At 38.2% G+C, this 20,503-nt stretch overlaps 51 pseudogenes; all 51 read right to left on the bottom strand.

Annotated features, from left to right (window-relative positions):
• Nucleotides 1-86: 86 nt before the first annotated feature.
• On the bottom strand, nucleotides 87-205 carry LOC124345396 (annotated as a pseudogene).
• Nucleotides 206-488: 283 nt separating this feature from the next.
• On the bottom strand, nucleotides 489-606 carry LOC124346206 (annotated as a pseudogene).
• A 284-nt stretch (nucleotides 607-890) lies between these two features.
• LOC124346126 lies at nucleotides 891-1,009 on the bottom strand (annotated as a pseudogene).
• A 284-nt stretch (nucleotides 1,010-1,293) lies between these two features.
• Nucleotides 1,294-1,412, bottom strand: LOC124345812 (annotated as a pseudogene).
• A 284-nt stretch (nucleotides 1,413-1,696) lies between these two features.
• Nucleotides 1,697-1,815, bottom strand: LOC124345395 (annotated as a pseudogene).
• A 284-nt stretch (nucleotides 1,816-2,099) lies between these two features.
• On the bottom strand, nucleotides 2,100-2,218 carry LOC124345713 (annotated as a pseudogene).
• A 284-nt stretch (nucleotides 2,219-2,502) lies between these two features.
• On the bottom strand, nucleotides 2,503-2,620 carry LOC124346205 (annotated as a pseudogene).
• Nucleotides 2,621-2,903: 283 nt separating this feature from the next.
• On the bottom strand, nucleotides 2,904-3,021 carry LOC124346203 (annotated as a pseudogene).
• A 284-nt stretch (nucleotides 3,022-3,305) lies between these two features.
• On the bottom strand, nucleotides 3,306-3,424 carry LOC124346125 (annotated as a pseudogene).
• A 284-nt stretch (nucleotides 3,425-3,708) lies between these two features.
• Nucleotides 3,709-3,827, bottom strand: LOC124345810 (annotated as a pseudogene).
• A 284-nt stretch (nucleotides 3,828-4,111) lies between these two features.
• LOC124345394 lies at nucleotides 4,112-4,230 on the bottom strand (annotated as a pseudogene).
• A 284-nt stretch (nucleotides 4,231-4,514) lies between these two features.
• On the bottom strand, nucleotides 4,515-4,633 carry LOC124345712 (annotated as a pseudogene).
• A 284-nt stretch (nucleotides 4,634-4,917) lies between these two features.
• LOC124346202 lies at nucleotides 4,918-5,035 on the bottom strand (annotated as a pseudogene).
• A 284-nt stretch (nucleotides 5,036-5,319) lies between these two features.
• LOC124345681 lies at nucleotides 5,320-5,438 on the bottom strand (annotated as a pseudogene).
• A 284-nt stretch (nucleotides 5,439-5,722) lies between these two features.
• LOC124345680 lies at nucleotides 5,723-5,841 on the bottom strand (annotated as a pseudogene).
• Nucleotides 5,842-6,125: 284 nt separating this feature from the next.
• LOC124345071 lies at nucleotides 6,126-6,244 on the bottom strand (annotated as a pseudogene).
• Nucleotides 6,245-6,528: 284 nt separating this feature from the next.
• On the bottom strand, nucleotides 6,529-6,646 carry LOC124346201 (annotated as a pseudogene).
• Nucleotides 6,647-6,930: 284 nt separating this feature from the next.
• LOC124345392 lies at nucleotides 6,931-7,049 on the bottom strand (annotated as a pseudogene).
• A 284-nt stretch (nucleotides 7,050-7,333) lies between these two features.
• LOC124345711 lies at nucleotides 7,334-7,452 on the bottom strand (annotated as a pseudogene).
• A 284-nt stretch (nucleotides 7,453-7,736) lies between these two features.
• LOC124346199 lies at nucleotides 7,737-7,854 on the bottom strand (annotated as a pseudogene).
• A 284-nt stretch (nucleotides 7,855-8,138) lies between these two features.
• Nucleotides 8,139-8,257, bottom strand: LOC124345679 (annotated as a pseudogene).
• A 284-nt stretch (nucleotides 8,258-8,541) lies between these two features.
• LOC124345678 lies at nucleotides 8,542-8,660 on the bottom strand (annotated as a pseudogene).
• A 284-nt stretch (nucleotides 8,661-8,944) lies between these two features.
• Nucleotides 8,945-9,063, bottom strand: LOC124345436 (annotated as a pseudogene).
• Nucleotides 9,064-9,347: 284 nt separating this feature from the next.
• On the bottom strand, nucleotides 9,348-9,466 carry LOC124345554 (annotated as a pseudogene).
• A 284-nt stretch (nucleotides 9,467-9,750) lies between these two features.
• On the bottom strand, nucleotides 9,751-9,869 carry LOC124345070 (annotated as a pseudogene).
• Nucleotides 9,870-10,153: 284 nt separating this feature from the next.
• On the bottom strand, nucleotides 10,154-10,272 carry LOC124345553 (annotated as a pseudogene).
• Nucleotides 10,273-10,556: 284 nt separating this feature from the next.
• LOC124345069 lies at nucleotides 10,557-10,675 on the bottom strand (annotated as a pseudogene).
• Nucleotides 10,676-10,959: 284 nt separating this feature from the next.
• On the bottom strand, nucleotides 10,960-11,078 carry LOC124345391 (annotated as a pseudogene).
• Nucleotides 11,079-11,362: 284 nt separating this feature from the next.
• On the bottom strand, nucleotides 11,363-11,481 carry LOC124345067 (annotated as a pseudogene).
• Nucleotides 11,482-11,765: 284 nt separating this feature from the next.
• On the bottom strand, nucleotides 11,766-11,884 carry LOC124346418 (annotated as a pseudogene).
• A 284-nt stretch (nucleotides 11,885-12,168) lies between these two features.
• Nucleotides 12,169-12,287, bottom strand: LOC124346417 (annotated as a pseudogene).
• Nucleotides 12,288-12,571: 284 nt separating this feature from the next.
• LOC124346416 lies at nucleotides 12,572-12,690 on the bottom strand (annotated as a pseudogene).
• Nucleotides 12,691-12,974: 284 nt separating this feature from the next.
• Nucleotides 12,975-13,093, bottom strand: LOC124345066 (annotated as a pseudogene).
• A 284-nt stretch (nucleotides 13,094-13,377) lies between these two features.
• LOC124345677 lies at nucleotides 13,378-13,496 on the bottom strand (annotated as a pseudogene).
• Nucleotides 13,497-13,780: 284 nt separating this feature from the next.
• Nucleotides 13,781-13,899, bottom strand: LOC124345676 (annotated as a pseudogene).
• Nucleotides 13,900-14,183: 284 nt separating this feature from the next.
• Nucleotides 14,184-14,302, bottom strand: LOC124345065 (annotated as a pseudogene).
• Nucleotides 14,303-14,586: 284 nt separating this feature from the next.
• On the bottom strand, nucleotides 14,587-14,705 carry LOC124345710 (annotated as a pseudogene).
• Nucleotides 14,706-14,989: 284 nt separating this feature from the next.
• Nucleotides 14,990-15,107, bottom strand: LOC124346198 (annotated as a pseudogene).
• A 284-nt stretch (nucleotides 15,108-15,391) lies between these two features.
• On the bottom strand, nucleotides 15,392-15,510 carry LOC124345675 (annotated as a pseudogene).
• A 284-nt stretch (nucleotides 15,511-15,794) lies between these two features.
• On the bottom strand, nucleotides 15,795-15,913 carry LOC124345064 (annotated as a pseudogene).
• A 284-nt stretch (nucleotides 15,914-16,197) lies between these two features.
• LOC124345673 lies at nucleotides 16,198-16,316 on the bottom strand (annotated as a pseudogene).
• Nucleotides 16,317-16,600: 284 nt separating this feature from the next.
• LOC124345063 lies at nucleotides 16,601-16,719 on the bottom strand (annotated as a pseudogene).
• Nucleotides 16,720-17,003: 284 nt separating this feature from the next.
• On the bottom strand, nucleotides 17,004-17,122 carry LOC124345709 (annotated as a pseudogene).
• Nucleotides 17,123-17,406: 284 nt separating this feature from the next.
• Nucleotides 17,407-17,524, bottom strand: LOC124346196 (annotated as a pseudogene).
• A 284-nt stretch (nucleotides 17,525-17,808) lies between these two features.
• Nucleotides 17,809-17,927, bottom strand: LOC124345672 (annotated as a pseudogene).
• Nucleotides 17,928-18,211: 284 nt separating this feature from the next.
• On the bottom strand, nucleotides 18,212-18,330 carry LOC124345062 (annotated as a pseudogene).
• Nucleotides 18,331-18,614: 284 nt separating this feature from the next.
• On the bottom strand, nucleotides 18,615-18,732 carry LOC124346195 (annotated as a pseudogene).
• A 284-nt stretch (nucleotides 18,733-19,016) lies between these two features.
• Nucleotides 19,017-19,135, bottom strand: LOC124345671 (annotated as a pseudogene).
• A 284-nt stretch (nucleotides 19,136-19,419) lies between these two features.
• Nucleotides 19,420-19,538, bottom strand: LOC124345061 (annotated as a pseudogene).
• Nucleotides 19,539-19,822: 284 nt separating this feature from the next.
• On the bottom strand, nucleotides 19,823-19,941 carry LOC124345707 (annotated as a pseudogene).
• Nucleotides 19,942-20,225: 284 nt separating this feature from the next.
• Nucleotides 20,226-20,344, bottom strand: LOC124345060 (annotated as a pseudogene).
• Between the last annotated feature and the right edge of the window lie 159 nt (nucleotides 20,345-20,503).

Raw genomic sequence — 20,503 nt, 5'->3', positions numbered from 1 at the left:
AATTTTTGATCGACGAATTTGGACTGGTAACCATCGTGATTGAAAAAAAATTTCAAGAAATTTGTTATTGAAAACAAACTATTCATCGCCAACGACATTCCATATTCCCAAGCGGTCACCCTTCCAAGTACTAACGGGACTCGACGTAACTTAACTTCTGGGAGCTGACGAGACCAGGTGCGTTCTACGTGATATGGCCGTTGACATTCAAAAATGAAAATTTACCCTCCCAGTCCCAATGGATGAATAGAAAATCACTTCAAAGTGATTGAAATGTTTGTTCATTGAATTCGGACTGGTAACCATCGCGAATAAAAAAACGCGATAAACTTTGAAAAACTCTCAATGGAATTCATCCAGAATCATTCCTATAGATGAATTGAACCTATCCCTGTGTCATTGAAATTTTTGATCGACGAATTTGGACTGGTAACCATCGTGATTGAAAAAAATTTCAAGAAATTTGTTATTGAAAACAAACTATTCATCGCCAACGACATTCCATATTCCCAAGCGGTCACCCTTCCAAGTACTAAGGGGCCTGACGTAACTTAACTTCTGGGAGCTGACGAGACCAGGTGCGTTCTACGTGATATGGCCGTTGACATTCAAAAATGAAAATTTACCCTCCCAGTCCCAATGGATGAATAGAAAATCACTTCAAAGTGATTGAAATGTTTGTTCATTGAATTCGGACTGGTAACCATCGCGAATAAAAAAACGCGATAAACTTTGAAAAACTCTCAATGGAATTCATCCAGAATCATTCCTATAGATGAATTGGACCTATCCCTGTGTCATTGAAATTTTTGATCGACGAATTTGGACTGGTAACCATCGTGATTGAAAAAAAAATTCAAGAAATTTGTTATTGAAAACAAACTATTCATCGCCATTGACATTCCATATTCCCAAGCGGTCACCCTTCCAAGTACTAACGGGACTCGACGTAACTTAACTTCTGGGAGCTGACGAGACCAGGTGCGTTCTACGTGATATGGCCGTTAACATTCAAAAATGAAAATTTACCCTCCTAGTCCCAATGGATGAATAGAAAATCACTTCAAAGTGATTGAAATGTTTGTTCATTGAATTCGGACTGGTAACCATCGCGAATAAAAAAACGCGATAAACTTTGAAAAACTCTCAATGGAATTCATCCAGAATCATTCCTATAGATGAATTGGACCTATCCCTGTGTCATTGAAATTTTTGATCGACGAATTTGGACTGGTAACCATCGTGATTGAAAAAAAAATTCAAGAAATTTGTTATTGAAAACAAACTATTCATCGCCAACGACATTCCGTATTCCCAAGCGGTCACCCTTTCAAGTACTAACGGGACACGACGTAACTTAACTTCTGGGAGCTGACGAGACCAGGTGCGTTCTACGTGATATGGCCGTTGACATTCAAAAATGAAAATTTACCCTCCCAGTCCCAATGGATGAATAGAAAATCACTTCAAAGTGATAGAAATGTTTGTTCATTGAATTTGGACTGGTAACCATCGCGAATAAAAAAACGCGATAAACTTTGAAAAACTCTCAATGGAATTCATCCAGAATCATTCCTATAGATGAATTGAACCTATCCCTGTGTCATTGAAATTTTTGATCGACGAATTTGGACTGGTAACCATCGTGATTGAAAAAAAATTTCAAGAAATTTGTTATTGAAAACAAACTATTCATCGCCAACGACATTCCATATTCCCAAGCGGTCACCCTTCCAAGTACTAACGGGACTCGACGTAACTTAACTTCTGGGAGCTGACGAGACCAGGTGCGTTCTACGTGATATGGCCGTTGACATTCAAAAATGAAAATTTACCCTCCCAGTCCCAATGGATGAATAGAAAATCACTTCAAAGTGATTGAAATGTTTGTTCATTGAATTCGGACTGGTAACCATCGCGAATAAAAAAACGCGATAAACTTTGAAAAACTCTCAATGGAATTCATCCAGAATCATTCCTATAGATGAATTGGACCTATCCCTGTGTCATTGAAATTTTTGATCTACGAATTTGGACTGGTAACCATCGTGATTGAAAAAAAATTTCAAGAAATTTGTTATTGAAAACAAACTATTCATCGCCAACGACATTCTGTATTCCCAAGCGGTCACCCTTCCAAGTACTAACGGGACTCGACGTAACTTAACTTCTGGGAGCTGACGAGACCAGGTGCGTTCTACGTGATATGGCCGTTGACATTCAAAAATGAAAATTTACCCTCCCAGTCCCAATGGATGAATAGAAAATCACTTCAAAGTGATTGAAATGTTTGTTCATTGAATTCGGACTGGTAACCATCGCGAATAAAAAAACGCGATAAACTTTGAAAAACTCTCAATGGAATTCATCCAGAATCATTCCTATAGATGAATTGAACCTATCCCTGTGTCATTGAAATTTTTGATCGACGAATTTGGACTGGTAACCATCGTAATTGAAAAAAAATTTCAAGAAATTTGTTATTGAAAACAAACTATTCATCGCCAACGACATTCCATATTCCCAAGCGGTCACCCTTCCAAGTACTAAGGGGCCTGACGTAACTTAACTTCTGGGAGCTGACGAGACCAGGTGCGTTCTACGTGATATGGCCGTTGACATTCAAAAATGAAAATTTACCCTCCCAGTCCCAATGGATGAATAGAAAATCACTTCAAAGTGATTGAAATGTTTGTTCATTGAATTCGGACTGGTAACCATCGCGAATAAAAAAACGCGATAAACTTTGAAAAACTCTCAATGGAATTCATCCAGAATCATTCCTATAGATGAATTGAACCTATCCCTGTGTCATTGAAATTTTTGATCGACGAATTTGGACTGGTAACCATCGTGATTGAAAAAAATTTCAAGAAATTTGTTATTGAAAACAAACTATTCATCGCCAACGACATTCCATATTCCCAAGCGGTCACCCTTCCAAGTACTAAGGGGCCTGACGTAACTTAACTTCTGGGAGCTGACGAGACCAGGTGCGTTCTACGTGATATGGCCGTTGACATTCAAAAATGAAAATTTACCCTCCCAGTCCCAATGGATGAATAGAAAATCACTTCAAAGTGATTGAAATGTTTGTTCATTGAATTCGGACTGGTAACCATCGCGAATAAAAAAACGCGATAAACTTTGAAAAACTCTCAATGGAATTCATCCAGAATCATTCCTATAGATGAATTGGACCTATCCCTGTGTCATTGAAATTTTTGATCGACGAATTTGGACTGGTAACCATCGTGATTGAAAAAAAAATTCAAGAAATTTGTTATTGAAAACAAACTATTCATCGCCATTGACATTCCATATTCCCAAGCGGTCACCCTTCCAAGTACTAACGGGACTCGACGTAACTTAACTTCTGGGAGCTGACGAGACCAGGTGCGTTCTACGTGATATGGCCGTTAACATTCAAAAATGAAAATTTACCCTCCTAGTCCCAATGGATGAATAGAAAATCACTTCAAAGTGATTGAAATGTTTGTTCATTGAATTCGGACTGGTAACCATCGCGAATAAAAAAACGCGATAAACTTTGAAAAACTCTCAATGGAATTCATCCAGAATCATTCCTATAGATGAATTGGACCTATCCCTGTGTCATTGAAATTTTTGATCGACGAATTTGGACTGGTAACCATCGTGATTGAAAAAAAAATTCAAGAAATTTGTTATTGAAAACAAACTATTCATCGCCAACGACATTCCGTATTCCCAAGCGGTCACCCTTTCAAGTACTAACGGGACACGACGTAACTTAACTTCTGGGAGCTGACGAGACCAGGTGCGTTCTACGTGATATGGCCGTTGACATTCAAAAATGAAAATTTACCCTCCCAGTCCCAATGGATGAATAGAAAATCACTTCAAAGTGATAGAAATGTTTGTTCATTGAATTTGGACTGGTAACCATCGCGAATAAAAAAACGCGATAAACTTTGAAAAACTCTCAATGGAATTCATCCAGAATCATTCCTATAGATGAATTGAACCTATCCCTGTGTCATTGAAATTTTTGATCGACGAATTTGGACTGGTAACCATCGTGATTGAAAAAAAATTTCAAGAAATTTGTTATTGAAAACAAACTATTCATCGCCAACGACATTCCATATTCCCAAGCGGTCACCCTTCCAAGTACTAACGGGACTCGACGTAACTTAACTTCTGGGAGCTGACGAGACCAGGTGCGTTCTACGTGATATGGCCGTTGACATTCAAAAATGAAAATTTACCCTCCCAGTCCCAATGGATGAATAGAAAATCACTTCAAAGTGATTGAAATGTTTGTTCATTGAATTCGGACTGGTAACCATCGCGAATAAAAAAACGCGATAAACTTTGAAAAACTCTCAATGGAATTCATCCAGAATCATTCCTATAGATGAATTGGACCTATCCCTGTGTCATTGAAATTTTTGATCTACGAATTTGGACTGGTAACCATCGTGATTGAAAAAAAATTTCAAGAAATTTGTTATTGAAAACAAACTATTCATCGCCAACGACATTCTGTATTCCCAAGCGGTCACCCTTCCAAGTACTAACGGGACTCGACGTAACTTAACTTCTGGGAGCTGACGAGACCAGGTGCGTTCTACGTGATATGGCCGTTGACATTCAAAAATGAAAATTTACCCTCCCAGTCCCAATGGATGAATAGAAAATCACTTCAAAGTGATTGAAATGTTTGTTCATTGAATTCGGACTGGTAACCATCGCGAATAAAAAAACGCGATAAACTTTGAAAAACTCTCAATGGAATTCATCCAGAATCATTCCTATAGATGAATTGAACCTATCCCTGTGTCATTGAAATTTTTGATCGACGAATTTGGACTGGTAACCATCGTAATTGAAAAAAAATTTCAAGAAATTTGTTATTGAAAACAAACTATTCATCGCCAACGACATTCCATATTCCCAAGCGGTCACCCTTCCAAGTACTAAGGGGCCTGACGTAACTTAACTTCTGGGAGCTGACGAGACCAGGTGCGTTCTACGTGATATGGCCGTTGACATTCAAAAATGAAAATTTACCCTCCCAGTCCCAATGGATGAATAGAAAATCACTTCAAAGTGATTGAAATGTTTGTTCATTGAATTCGGACTGGTAACCATCGCGAATAAAAAAACGCGATAAACTTTGAAAAACTCTCAATGGAATTCATCCAGAATCATTCCTATAGATGAATTGGACCTATCCCTGTGTCATTGAAATTTTTGATCGACGAATTTGGACTGGTAACCATCGTGATTGAAAAAAAAATTCAAGAAATTTGTTATTGAAAACAAACTATTCATCGCCAACGACATTCCGTATTCCCAAGCGGTCACCCTTCCAAGTACTAACGGGACACGACGTAACTTAACTTCTGGGAGCTGACGAGACCAGGTGCGTTCTACGTGATATGGCCGTTGACATTCAAAAATGAAAATTTACCCTCCCAGTCCCAATGGATGAATAGAAAATCACTTCAAAGTGATTGAAATGTTTGTTCATTGAATTCGGACTGGTAACCATCGCGAATAAAAAAACGCGATAAACTTTGAAAAACTCTCAATGGAATTCATCCAGAATCATTCCTATAGATGAATTGGACCTATCCCTGTGTCATTGAAATTTTTGATCGACGAATTTGGACTGGTAACCATCGTGATTGAAAAAAAAATTCAAGAAATTTGTTATTGAAAACAAACTATTCATCGCCAACGACATTCCGTATTCCCAAGCGGTCACCCTTCCAAGTACTAACGGGACACGACGTAACTTAACTTCTGGGAGCTGACGAGACCAGGTGCGTTCTACGTGATATGGCCGTTGACATTCAAAAATGAAAATTTACCCTCCCAGTCCCAATGGATGAATAGAAAATCACTTCAAAGTGATAGAAATGTTTGTTCATTGAATTTGGACTGGTAACCATCGCGAATAAAAAAACGCGATAAACTTTGAAAAACTCTCAATGGAATTCATCCAGAATCATTCCTATAGATGAATTGAACCTATCCCTGTGTCATTGAAATTTTTGATCGACGAATTTGGACTGGTAACCATCGTGATTGAAAAAAAATTTCAAGAAATTTGTTATTGAAAACAAACTATTCATCGCCAACGACATTCCGTATTCCCAAGCGGTCACCCTTCCAAGTACTAACGGGACTCGACGTAACTTAACTTCTGGGAGCTGACGAGACCAGGTGCGTTCTACGTGATATGGCCGTTGACATTCAAAAATGAAAATTTACCCTCCCAGTCCCAATGGATGAATAGAAAATCACTTCAAAGTGATTGAAATGTTTGTTCATTGAATTCGGACTGGTAACCATCGCGAATAAAAAAACGCGATAAACTTTGAAAAACTCTCAATGGAATTCATCCAGAATCATTCCTATAGATGAATTGAACCTATCCCTGTGTCATTGAAATTTTTGATCGACGAATTTGGACTGGTAACCATCGTAATTGAAAAAAAATTTCAAGAAATTTGTTATTGAAAACAAACTATTCATCGCCAACGACATTCCATATTCCCAAGCGGTCACCCTTCCAAGTACTAAGGGGCCTGACGTAACTTAACTTCTGGGAGCTGACGAGACCAGGTGCGTTCTACGTGATATGGCCGTTGACATTCAAAAATGAAAATTTACCCTCCCAGTCCCAATAGATGAATAGAAAATCACTTCAAAGTGATTGAAATGTTTGTTCATTGAATTCGGACTGGTAACCATCGCGAATAAAAAAACGCGATAAACTTTGAAAAACTCTCAATGGAATTCATCCAGAATCATTCCTATAGATGAATTGGACCTATCCCTGTGTCATTGAAATTTTTGATCGACGAATTTGGACTGGTAACCATCGTGATTGAAAAAAAATTTCAAGAAATTTGTTATTGAAAACAAACTATTCATCGCCAACGACATTCCATATTCCCAAGCGGTCACCCTTCCAAGTACTAACGGGACTCGACGTAACTTAACTTCTGGGAGCTGACGAGACCAGGTGCGTTCTACGTGATATGGCCGTTGACATTCAAAAATGAAAATTTACCCTCCCAGTCCCAATGGATGAATAGAAAATCACTTCAAAGTGATTGAAATGTTTGTTCATTGAATTCGGACTGGTAACCATCGCGAATAAAAAAACGCGATAAACTTTGAAAAACTCTCAATGGAATTCATCCAGAATCATTCCTATAGATGAATTGGACCTATCCCTGTGTCATTGAAATTTTTGATCTACGAATTTGGACTGGTAACCATCGTGATTGAAAAAAAATTTCAAGAAATTTGTTATTGAAAACAAACTATTCATCGCCAACGACATTCTGTATTCCCAAGCGGTCACCCTTCCAAGTACTAACGGGACTCGACGTAACTTAACTTCTGGGAGCTGACGAGACCAGGTGCGTTCTACGTGATATGGCCGTTGACATTCAAAAATGAAAATTTACCCTCCCAGTCCCAATGGATGAATAGAAAATCACTTCAAAGTGATTGAAATGTTTGTTCATTGAATTCGGACTGGTAACCATCGCGAATAAAAAAACGCGATAAACTTTGAAAAACTCTCAATGGAATTCATCCAGAATCATTCCTATAGATGAATTGAACCTATCCCTGTGTCATTGAAATTTTTGATCGACGAATTTGGACTGGTAACCATCGTAATTGAAAAAAAATTTCAAGAAATTTGTTATTGAAAACAAACTATTCATCGCCAACGACATTCCATATTCCCAAGCGGTCACCCTTCCAAGTACTAAGGGGCCTGACGTAACTTAACTTCTGGGAGCTGACGAGACCAGGTGCGTTCTACGTGATATGGCCGTTGACATTCAAAAATGAAAATTTACCCTCCCAGTCCCAATGGATGAATAGAAAATCACTTCAAAGTGATTGAAATGTTTGTTCATTGAATTCGGACTGGTAACCATCGCGAATAAAAAAACGCGATAAACTTTGAAAAACTCTCAATGGAATTCATCCAGAATCATTCCTATAGATGAATTGGACCTATCCCTGTGTCATTGAAATTTTTGATCGACGAATTTGGACTGGTAACCATCGTGATTGAAAAAAAAATTCAAGAAATTTGTTATTGAAAACAAACTATTCATCGCCAACGACATTCCGTATTCCCAAGCGGTCACCCTTCCAAGTACTAACGGGACACGACGTAACTTAACTTCTGGGAGCTGACGAGACCAGGTGCGTTCTACGTGATATGGCCGTTGACATTCAAAAATGAAAATTTACCCTCCCAGTCCCAATGGATGAATAGAAAATCACTTCAAAGTGATTGAAATGTTTGTTCATTGAATTCGGACTGGTAACCATCGCGAATAAAAAAACGCGATAAACTTTGAAAAACTCTCAATGGAATTCATCCAGAATCATTCCTATAGATGAATTGGACCTATCCCTGTGTCATTGAAATTTTTGATCGACGAATTTGGACTGGTAACCATCGTGATTGAAAAAAAAATTCAAAAAATTTGTTATTGAAAACAAACTATTCATCGCCAACGACATTCCGTATTCCCAAGCGGTCACCCTTCCAAGTACTAACGGGACACGACGTAACTTAACTTCTGGGAGCTGACGAGACCAGGTGCGTTCTACGTGATATGGCCGTTGACATTCAAAAATGAAAATTTACCCTCCCAGTCCCAATGGATGAATAGAAAATCACTTCAAAGTGATAGAAATGTTTGTTCATTGAATTTGGACTGGTAACCATCGCGAATAAAAAAACGCGATAAACTTTGAAAAACTCTCAATGGAATTCATCCAGAATCATTCCTATAGATGAATTGGACCTATCCCTGTGTCATTGAAATTTTTGATCGACGAATTTGGACTGGTAACCATCGTGATTGAAAAAAAAATTCAAGAAATTTGTTATTGAAAACAAACTATTCATCGCCAACGACATTCCGTATTCCCAAGCGGTCACCCTTTCAAGTACTAACGGGACTCGACGTAACTTAACTTCTGGGAGCTGACGAGACCAGGTGCGTTCTACGTGATATGGCCGTTGACATTCAAAAATGAAAATTTACCCTCCCAGTCCCAATGGATGAATAGAAAATCACTTCAAAGTGATTGAAATGTTTGTTCATTGAATTCGGACTGGTAACCATCGCGAATAAAAAAACGCGATAAACTTTGAAAAACTCTCAATGGAATTCATCCAGAATTATTCCTATAGATGAATTGAACCTATCCCTGTGTCATTGAAATTTTTGATCTACGAATTTGGACTGGTAACCATCGTGATTGAAAAAAAATTTCAAGAAATTTGTTATTGAAAACAAACTATTCATCGCCAACGACATTCCGTATTCCCAAGCGGTCACCCTTCCAAGTACTAACGGGACTCGACGTAACTTAACTTCTGGGAGCTGACGAGACCAGGTGCGTTCTACGTGATATTGCCGTTGACATTCAAAAATGAAAATTTACCCTCCCAGTCCCAATGGATGAATAGAAAATCACTTCAAAGTGATAGAAGTGTTTGTTCATTGAATTTGGACTGGTAACCATCGCGAATAAAAAAACGCGATAAACTTTGAAAAACTCTCAATGGAATTCATCCAGAATCATTCCTATAGATGAATTGAACCTATCCCTGTGTCATTGAAATTTTTGATCTACGAATTTGGACTGGTAACCATCGTGATTGAAAAAAAATTTCAAGAAATTTGTTATTGAAAACAAACTATTCATCGCCAACGACATTCCGTATTCCCAAGCGGTCACCCTTCCAAGTACTAACGGGACTCGACGTAACTTAACTTCTGGGAGCTGACGAGACCAGGTGCGTTCTACGTGATATGGCCGTTGACATTCAAAAATGAAAATTTACCCTCCCAGTCCCAATGGATGAATAGAAAATCACTTCAAAGTGATTGAAATGTTTGTTCATTGAATTCGGACTGGTAACCATCGCGAATAAAAAAACGCGATAAACTTTGAAAAACTCTCAATGGAATTCATCCAGAATTATTCCTATAGATGAATTGAACCTATCCCTGTGTCATTGAAATTTTTGATCTACGAATTTGGACTGGTAACCATCGTGATTGAAAAAAAATTTCAAGAAATTTGTTATTGAAAACAAACTATTCATCGCCAACGACATTCCGTATTCCCAAGCGGTCACCCTTCCAAGTACTAACGGGACTCGACGTAACTTAACTTCTGGGAGCTGACGAGACCAGGTGCGTTCTACGTGATATTGCCGTTGACATTCAAAAATGAAAATTTACCCTCCCAGTCCCAATGGATGAATAGAAAATCACTTCAAAGTGATAGAAGTGTTTGTTCATTGAATTTGGACTGGTAACCATCGCGAATAAAAAAACGCGATAAACTTTGAAAAACTCTCAATGGAATTCATCCAGAATCATTCCTATAGATGAATTGAACCTATCCCTGTGTCATTGAAATTTTTGATCTACGAATTTGGACTGGTAACCATCGTGATTGAAAAAAAATTTCAAGAAATTTGTTATTGAAAACAAACTATTCATCGCCAACGACATTCCGTATTCCCAAGCGGTCACCCTTCCAAGTACTAACGGGACTCGACGTAACTTAACTTCTGGGAGCTGACGAGACCAGGTGCGTTCTACGTGATATGGCCGTTGACATTCAAAAATGAAAATTTACCCTCCCAGTCCCAATGGATGAATAGAAAATCACTTCAAAGTGATTGAAATGTTTGTTCATTGAATTCGGACTGGTAACCATCGCGAATAAAAAAACGCGATAAACTTTGAAAAACTCTCAATGGAATTCATCCAGAATCATTCCTATAGATGAATTGAACCTATCCCTGTGTCATTGAAATTTTTGATCGACGAATTTGGACTGGTAACCATCGTGATTGAAAAAAAATTTCAAGAAATTTGTTATTGAAAACAAACTATTCATCGCCAACGACATTCCATATTCCCAAGCGGTCACCCTTCCAAGTACTAACGGGACTCGACGTAACTTAACTTCTGGGAGCTGACGAGACCAGGTGCGTTCTACGTGATATGGCCGTTGACATTCAAAAATGAAAATTTACCCTCCCAGTCCCAATGGATGAATAGAAAATCACTTCAAAGTGATAGAAATGTTTGTTCATTGAATTTGGACTGGTAACCATCGCGAATAAAAAAACGCGATAAACTTTGAAAAACTCTCAATGGAATTCATCCAGAATCATTCCTATAGATGAATTGAACCTATCCCTGTGTCATTGAAATTTTTGATCGACGAATTTGGACTGGTAACCATCGTGATTGAAAAAAAAATTCAAGAAATTTGTTATTGAAAACAAACTATTCATCGCCAACGACATTCCGTATTCCCAAGCGGTCACCCTTCCAAGTACTAACGGGACTCGACGTAACTTAACTTCTGGGAGCTGACGAGACCAGGTGCGTTCTACGTGATATGGCCGTTGACATTCAAAAATGAAAATTTACCCTCCCAGTCCCAATGGATGAATAGAAAATCACTTCAAAGTGATTGAAATGTTTGTTCATTGAATTCGGACTGGTAACCATCGCGAATAAAAAAACGCGATAAACTTTGAAAAACTCTCAATGGAATTCATCCAGAATCATTCCTATAGATGAATTGAACCTATCCCTGTGTCATTGAAATTTTTGATCTACGAATTTGGACTGGTAACCATCGTGATTGAAAAAAAATTTCAAGAAATTTGTTATTGAAAACAAACTATTCATCGCCAACGACATCCCGTATTCCCAAGCGGTCACCCTTCCAAGTACTAACGGGACTCGACGTAACTTAACTTCTGGGAGCTGACGAGACCAGGTGCGTTCTACGTGATATGGCCGTTGACATTCAAAATTGAAAATTTACCCTCCCAGTCCCAATGGATGAATAGAAAATCACTTCAAAGTGATAGAAATGTTTGTTCATTGAATTTGGACTGGTAACCATCGCGAATAAAAAAACGCGATAAACTTTGAAAAACTCTCAATGGAATTCATCCAGAATCATTCCTATAGATGAATTGAACCTATCCCTGTGTCATTGAAATTTTTGATCTACGAATTTGGACTGGTAACCATCGTGATTGAAAAAAAATTTCAAGAAATTTGTTATTGAAAACAAACTATTCATCGCCAACGACATCCCGTATTCCCAAGCGGTCACCCTTCCAAGTACTAACGGGACTCGACGTAACTTAACTTCTGGGAGCTGACGAGACCAGGTGCGTTCTACGTGATATGGCCGTTGACATTCAAAATTGAAAATTTACCCTCCCAGTCCCAATGGATGAATAGAAAATCACTTCAAAGTGATAGAAATGTTTGTTCATTGAATTTGGACTGGTAACCATCGCGAATAAAAAAACGCGATAAACTTTGAAAAACTCTCAATGGAATTCATCCAGAATCATTCCTATAGATGAATTGAACCTATCCCTGTGTCATTGAAATTTTTGATCTACGAATTTGGACTGGTAACCATCGTGATTGAAAAAAAATTTCAAGAAATTTGTTATTGAAAACAAACTATTCATCGCCAACGACATCCCGTATTCCCAAGCGGTCACCCTTCCAAGTACTAACGGGACTCGACGTAACTTAACTTCTGGGAGCTGACGAGACCAGGTGCGTTCTACGTGATATGGCCGTTGACATTCAAAAATGAAAATTTACCCTCCCAGTCCCAATGGATGAATAGAAAATCACTTCAAAGTGATAGAAATGTTTGTTCATTGAATTTGGACTGGTAACCATCGCGAATAAAAAAACGCGATAAACTTTGAAAAACTCTCAATGGAATTCATCCAGAATCATTCCTATAGATGAATTGAACCTATCCCTGTGTCATTGAAATTTTTGATCTACGAATTTGGACTGGTAACCATCGTGATTGAAAAAAAATTTCAAGAAATTTGTTATTGAAAACAAACTATTCATCGCCAACGACATTCCGTATTCCCAAGCGGTCACCCTTCCAAGTACTAACGGGACTCGACGTAACTTAACTTCTGGGAGCTGACGAGACCAGGTGCGTTCTACGTGATATGGCCGTTGACATTCAAAAATGAAAATTTACCCTCCCAGTCCCAATGGATGAATAGAAAATCACTTCAAAGTGATTGAAATGTTTGTTCATTGAATTCGGACTGGTAACCATCGCGAATAAAAAAACGCGATAAACTTTGAAAAACTCTCAATGGAATTCATCCAGAATCATTCCTATAGATGAATTGAACCTATCCCTGTGTCATTGAAATTTTTGATCGACGAATTTGGACTGGTAACCATCGTGATTGAAAAAAAAATTCAAGAAATTTGTTATTGAAAACAAACTATTCATCGCCAACGACATTCCGTATTCCCAAGCGGTCACCCTTCCAAGTACTAACGGGACACGACGTAACTTAACTTCTGGGAGCTGACGAGACCAGGTGCGTTCTACGTGATATGGCCGTTGACATTCAAAAATGAAAATTTACCCTCCCAGTCCCAATGGATGAATAGAAAATCACTTCAAAGTGATAGAAATGTTTGTTCATTGAATTTGGACTGGTAACCATCGCGAATAAAAAAACGCGATAAACTTTGAAAAACTCTCAATGGAATTCATCCAGAATCATTCCTATAGATGAATTGGACCTATCCCTGTGTCATTGAAATTTTTGATCGACGAATTTGGACTGGTAACCATCGTGATTGAAAAAAAAATTCAAGAAATTTGTTATTGAAAACAAACTATTCATCGCCAACGACATTCCGTATTCCCAAGCGGTCACCCTTCCAAGTACTAACGGGACACGACGTAACTTAACTTCTGGGAGCTGACGAGACCAGGTGCGTTCTACGTGATATGGCCGTTGACATTCAAAAATGAAAATTTACCCTCCCAGTCCCAATGGATGAATAGAAAATCACTTCAAAGTGATAGAAATGTTTGTTCATTGAATTTGGACTGGTAACCATCGCGAATAAAAAAACGCGATAAACTTTGAAAAACTCTCAATGGAATTCATCCAGAATTATTCCTATAGATGAATTGAACCTATCCCTGTGTCATTGAAATTTTTGATCTACGAATTTGGACTGGTAACCATCGTGATTGAAAAAAAATTTCAAGAAATTTGTTATTGAAAACAAACTATTCATCGCCAACGACATTCCGTATTCCCAAGCGGTCACCCTTCCAAGTACTAACGGGACTCGACGTAACTTAACTTCTGGGAGCTGACGAGACCAGGTGCGTTCTACGTGATATGGCCGTTGACATTCAAAAATGAAAATTTACCCTCCCAGTCCCAATGGATGAATAGAAAATCACTTCAAAGTGATTGAAATGTTTGTTCATTGAATTCGGACTGGTAACCATCGCGAATAAAAAAACGCGATAAACTTTGAAAAACTCTCAATGGAATTCATCCAGAATTATTCCTATAGATGAATTGAACCTATCCCTGTGTCATTGAAATTTTTGATCTACGAATTTGGACTGGTAACCATCGTGATTGAAAAAAAATTTCAAGAAATTTGTTATTGAAAACAAACTATTCATCGCCAACGACATTCTGTATTCCCAAGCGGTCACCCTTCCAAGTACTAACGGGACTCGACGTAACTTAACTTCTGGGAGCTGACGAGACCAGGTGCGTTCTACGTGATATGGCCGTTGACATTCAAAAATGAAAATTTACCCTCCCAGTCCCAATGGATGAATAGAAAATCACTTCAAAGTGATTGAAATGTTTGTTCATTGAATTCGGACTGGTAACCATCGCGAATAAAAAAACGCGATAAACTTTGAAAAACTCTCAATGGAATTCATCCAGAATCATTCCTATAGATGAATTGAACCTATCCCTGTGTCATTGAAATTTTTGATCGACGAATTTGGACTGGTAACCATCGTAATTGAAAAAAAATTTCAAGAAATTTGTTATTGAAAACAAACTATTCATCGCCAACGACATTCCATATTCCCAAGCGGTCACCCTTCCAAGTACTAAGGGGCCTGACGTAACTTAACTTCTGGGAGCTGACGAGACCAGGTGCGTTCTACGTGATATGGCCGTTGACATTCAAAAATGAAAATTTACCCTCCCAGTCCCAATGGATGAATAGAAAATCACTTCAAAGTGATTGAAATGTTTGTTCATTGAATTCGGACTGGTAACCATCGCGAATAAAAAAACGCGATAAACTTTGAAAAACTCTCAATGGAATTCATCCAGAATCATTCCTATAGATGAATTGGACCTATCCCTGTGTCATTGAAATTTTTGATCGACGAATTTGGACTGGTAACCATCGTGATTGAAAAAAAAATTCAAGAAATTTGTTATTGAAAACAAACTATTCATCGCCAACGACATTCCGTATTCCCAAGCGGTCACCCTTCCAAGTACTAACGGGACACGACGTAACTTAACTTCTGGGAGCTGACGAGACCAGGTGCGTTCTACGTGATATGGCCGTTGACATTCAAAAATGAAAATTTACCCTCCCAGTCCCAATGGATGAATAGAAAATCACTTCAAAGTGATAGAAATGTTTGTTCATTGAATTTGGACTGGTAACCATCGCGAATAAAAAAACGCGATAAACTTTGAAAAACTCTCAATGGAATTCATCCAGAATTATTCCTATAGATGAATTGAACCTATCCCTGTGTCATTGAAATTTTTGATCTACGAATTTGGACTGGTAACCATCGTGATTGAAAAAAAATTTCAAGAAATTTGTTATTGAAAACAAACTATTCATCGCCAACGACATTCCGTATTCCCAAGCGGTCACCCTTCCAAGTACTAACGGGACTCGACGTAACTTAACTTCTGGGAGCTGACGAGACCAGGTGCGTTCTACGTGATATGGCCGTTGACATTCAAAAATGAAAATTTACCCTCCCAGTCCCAATGGATGAATAGAAAATCACTTCAAAGTGATTGAAATGTTTGTTCATTGAATTCGGACTGGTAACCATCGCGAATAAAAAAACGCGATAAACTTTGAAAAACTCTCAATGGAATTCATCCAGAATTATTCCTATAGATGAATTGAACCTATCCCTGTGTCATTGAAATTTTTGATCTACGAATTTGGACTGGTAACCATCGTGATTGAAAAAAAAATTCAAGAAATTTGTTATTGAAAACAAACTATTCATCGCCAACGACATTCCGTATTCCCAAGCGGTCACCCTTCCAAGTACTAACGGGACACGACGTAACTTAACTTCTGGGAGCTGACGAGACCAGGTGCGTTCTACGTGATATGGCCGTTGACATTCAAAAATGAAAATTTACCCTCCCAGTCCCAATGGATGAATAGAAAATCACTTCAAAGTGATAGAAATGTTTGTTCATTGAATTTGGACTGGTAACCATCGCGAATAAAAAAACGCGATAAACTTTGAAAAACTCTCAATGGAATTCATCCAGAATTATTCCTATAGATGAATTGAACCTATCCCTGTGTCATTGAAATTTTTGATCTACGAATTTGGACTGGTAACCATCGTGATTGAAAAAAAATTTCAAGAAATTTGTTATTGAAAACAAACTATTCATCGCCAACGACATTCCGTATTCCCAAGCGGTCACCCTTCCAAGTACTAACGGGACTCGACGTAACTTAACTTCTGGGAGCTGACGAGACCAGGTGCGTTCTACGTGATATGGCCGTTGACATTCAAAAATGAAAATTTACCCTCCCAGTCCCAATGGATGAATAGAAAATCACTTCAAAGTGATTGAAATGTTTGTTCATTGAATTCGGACTGGTAACCATCGCGAATAAAAAAACGCGATAAACTTTGAAAAACTCTCAATGGAATTCATCCAGAATTATTCCTATAGATGAATTGAACCTATCCCTGTGTCATTGAAATTTTTGATCTACGAATTTGGACTGGTAACCATCGTGATTGAAAAAAAATTTCAAGAAATTTGTTATTGAAAACAAACTATTCATCGCCAACGACATTCTGTATTCCCAAGCGGTCACCCTTCCAAGTACTAACGGGACTCGACGTAACTTAACTTCTGGGAGCTGACGAGACCAGGTGCGTTCTACGTGATATGGCCGTTGACATTCAAAAATGAAAATTTACCCTCCCAGTCCCAATGGATGAATAGAAAATCACTTCAAAGTGATTGAAATGTTTGTTCATTGAATTCGGACTGGTAACCATCGCGAATAAAAAAACGCGATAAACTTTGAAAAACTCTCAATGGAATTCATCCAGAATCATTCCTATAGATGAATTGAACCTATCCCTGTGTCATTGAAATTTTTGATCGACGAATTTGGACTGGTAACCATCGTAATTGAAAAAAAATTTCAAGAAATTTGTTATTGAAAACAAACTATTCATCGCCAACGACATTCCATATTCCCAAGCGGTCACCCTTCCAAGTACTAAGGGGCCTGACGTAACTTAACTTCTGGGAGCTGACGAGACCAGGTGCGTTCTACGTGATATGGCCGTTGACATTCAAAAATGAAAATTTACCCTCCCAGTCCCAATGGATGAATAGAAAATCACTTCAAAGTGATTGAAATGTTTGTTCATTGAATTCGGACTGGTAACCATCGCGAATAAAAAAACGCGATAAACTTTGAAAAACTCTCAATGGAATTCATCCAGAATCATTCCTATAGATGAATTGGACCTATCCCTGTGTCATTGAAATTTTTGATCGACGAATTTGGACTGGTAACCATCGTGATTGAAAAAAAAATTCAAGAAATTTGTTATTGAAAACAAACTATTCATCGCCAACGACATTCCGTATTCCCAAGCGGTCACCCTTCCAAGTACTAACGGGACACGACGTAACTTAACTTCTGGGAGCTGACGAGACCAGGTGCGTTCTACGTGATATGGCCGTTGACATTCAAAAATGAAAATTTACCCTCCCAGTCCCAATGGATGAATAGAAAATCACTTCAAAGTGATAGAAATGTTTGTTCATTGAATTTGGACTGGTAACCATCGCGAATAAAAAAACGCGATAAACTTTGAAAAACTCTCAATGGAATTCATCCAGAATCATTCCTATAGATGAATTGAACCTATCCCTGTGTCATTGAAATTTTTGATCGACGAATTTGGACTGGTAACCATCGTGATTGAAAAAAAATTTCAAGAAATTTGTTATTGAAAACAAACTATTCATCGCCAACGACATTCCGTATTCCCAAGCGGTCACCCTTCCAAGTACTAACGGGACTCGACGTAACTTAACTTCTGGGAGCTGACGAGACCAGGTGCGTTCTACGTGATATGGCCGTTGACATTCAAAAATGAAAATTTACCCTCCCAGTCCCAATGGATGAATAGAAAATCACTTCAAAGTGATTGAAATGTTTGTTCATTGAATTCGGACTGGTAACCATCGCGAATAAAAAAACGCGATAAACTTTGAAAAACTCTCAATGGAATTCATCCAGAATCATTCCTATAGATGAATTGAACCTATCCCTGTGTCATTGAAATTTTTGATCGACGAATTTGGACTGGTAACCATCGTAATTGAAAAAAAATTTCAAGAAATTTGTTATTGAAAACAAACTATTCATCGCCAACGACATTCCATATTCCCAAGCGGTCACCCTTCCAAGTACTAAGGGGCCTGACGTAACTTAACTTCTGGGAGCTGACGAGACCAGGTGCGTTCTACGTGATATGGCCGTTGACATTCAAAAATGAAAATTTACCCTCCCAGTCCCAATGGATGAATAGAAAATCACTTCAAAGTGATTGAAATGTTTGTTCATTGAATTCGGACTGGTAACCATCGCGAATAAAAAAACGCGATAAACTTTGAAAAACTCTCAATGGAATTCATCCAGAATCATTCCTATAGATGAATTGGACCTATCCCTGTGTCATTGAAATTTTTGATCGACGAATTTGGACTGGTAACCATCGTGATTGAAAAAAAAATTCAAGAAATTTGTTATTGAAAACAAACTATTCATCGCCAACGACATTCCGTATTCCCAAGCGGTCACCCTTCCAAGTACTAACGGGACACGACGTAACTTAACTTCTGGGAGCTGACGAGACCAGGTGCGTTCTACGTGATATGGCCGTTGACATTCAAAAATGAAAATTTACCCTCCCAGTCCCAATGGATGAATAGAAAATCACTTCAAAGTGATAGAAATGTTTGTTCATTGAATTTGGACTGGTAACCATCGCGAATAAAAAAACGCGATAAACTTTGAAAAACTCTCAATGGAATTCATCCAGAATTATTCCTATAGATGAATTGAACCTATCCCTGTGTCATTGAAATTTTTGATCTACGAATTTGGACTGGTAACCATCGTGATTGAAAAAAAATTTCAAGAAATTTGTTATTGAAAACAAACTATTCATCGCCAACGACATTCCGTATTCCCAAGCGGTCACCCTTCCAAGTACTAACGGGACTCGACGTAACTTAACTTCTGGGAGCTGACGAGACCAGGTGCGTTCTACGTGATATGGCCGTTGACATTCAAAAATGAAAATTTACCCTCCCAGTCCCAATGGATGAATAGAAAATCACTTCAAAGTGATTGAAATGTTTGTTCATTGAATTCGGACTGGTAACCATCGCGAATAAAAAAACGCGATAAACTTTGAAAAACTCTCAATGGAATTCATCCAGAATTATTCCTATAGATGAATTGAACCTATCCCTGTGTCATTGAAATTTTTGATCTACGAATTTGGACTGGTAACCATCGTGATTGAAAAAAAATTTCAAGAAATTTGTTATTGAAAACAAACTATTCATCGCCAACGACATTCTGTATTCCCAAGCGGTCACCCTTCCAAGTACTAACGGGACTCGACGTAACTTAACTTCTGGGAGCTGACGAGACCAGGTGCGTTCTACGTGATATGGCCGTTGACATTCAAAAATGAAAATTTACCCTCCCAGTCCCAATGGATGAATAGAAAATCACTTCAAAGTGATAGAAATGTTTGTTCATTGAATTTGGACTGGTAACCATCGCGAATAAAAAAACGCGATAAACTTTGAAAAACTCTCAATGGAATTCATCCAGAATTATTCCTATAGATGAATTGAACCTATCCCTGTGTCATTGAAATTTTTGATCTACGAATTTGGACTGGTAACCATCGTGATTGAAAAAAAATTTCAAGAAATTTGTTATTGAAAACAAACTATTCATCGCCAACGACATTCCGTATTCCCAAGCGGTCACCCTTCCAAGTACTAACGGGACTCGACGTAACTTAACTTCTGGGAGCTGACGAGACCAGGTGCGTTCTACGTGATATGGCCGTTGACATTCAAAAATGAAAATTTACCCTCCCAGTCCCAATGGATGAATAGAAAATCACTTCAAAGTGATTGAAATGTTTGTTCATTGAATTCGGACTGGTAACCATCGCGAATAAAAAAACGCGATAAACTTTGAAAAACTCTCAATGGAATTCATCCAGAATT

The sequence above is a fragment of the Daphnia pulicaria genome, chromosome 6, assembly GCF_021234035.1.
Source record: "Daphnia pulicaria isolate SC F1-1A chromosome 6, SC_F0-13Bv2, whole genome shotgun sequence".
NCBI lineage: Eukaryota > Metazoa > Arthropoda > Branchiopoda > Diplostraca > Daphniidae > Daphnia > Daphnia pulicaria.
The sequence above is the reverse complement of the archived record's forward strand: the minus strand, read 5'-3'. Positions and strand labels throughout refer to the sequence as shown.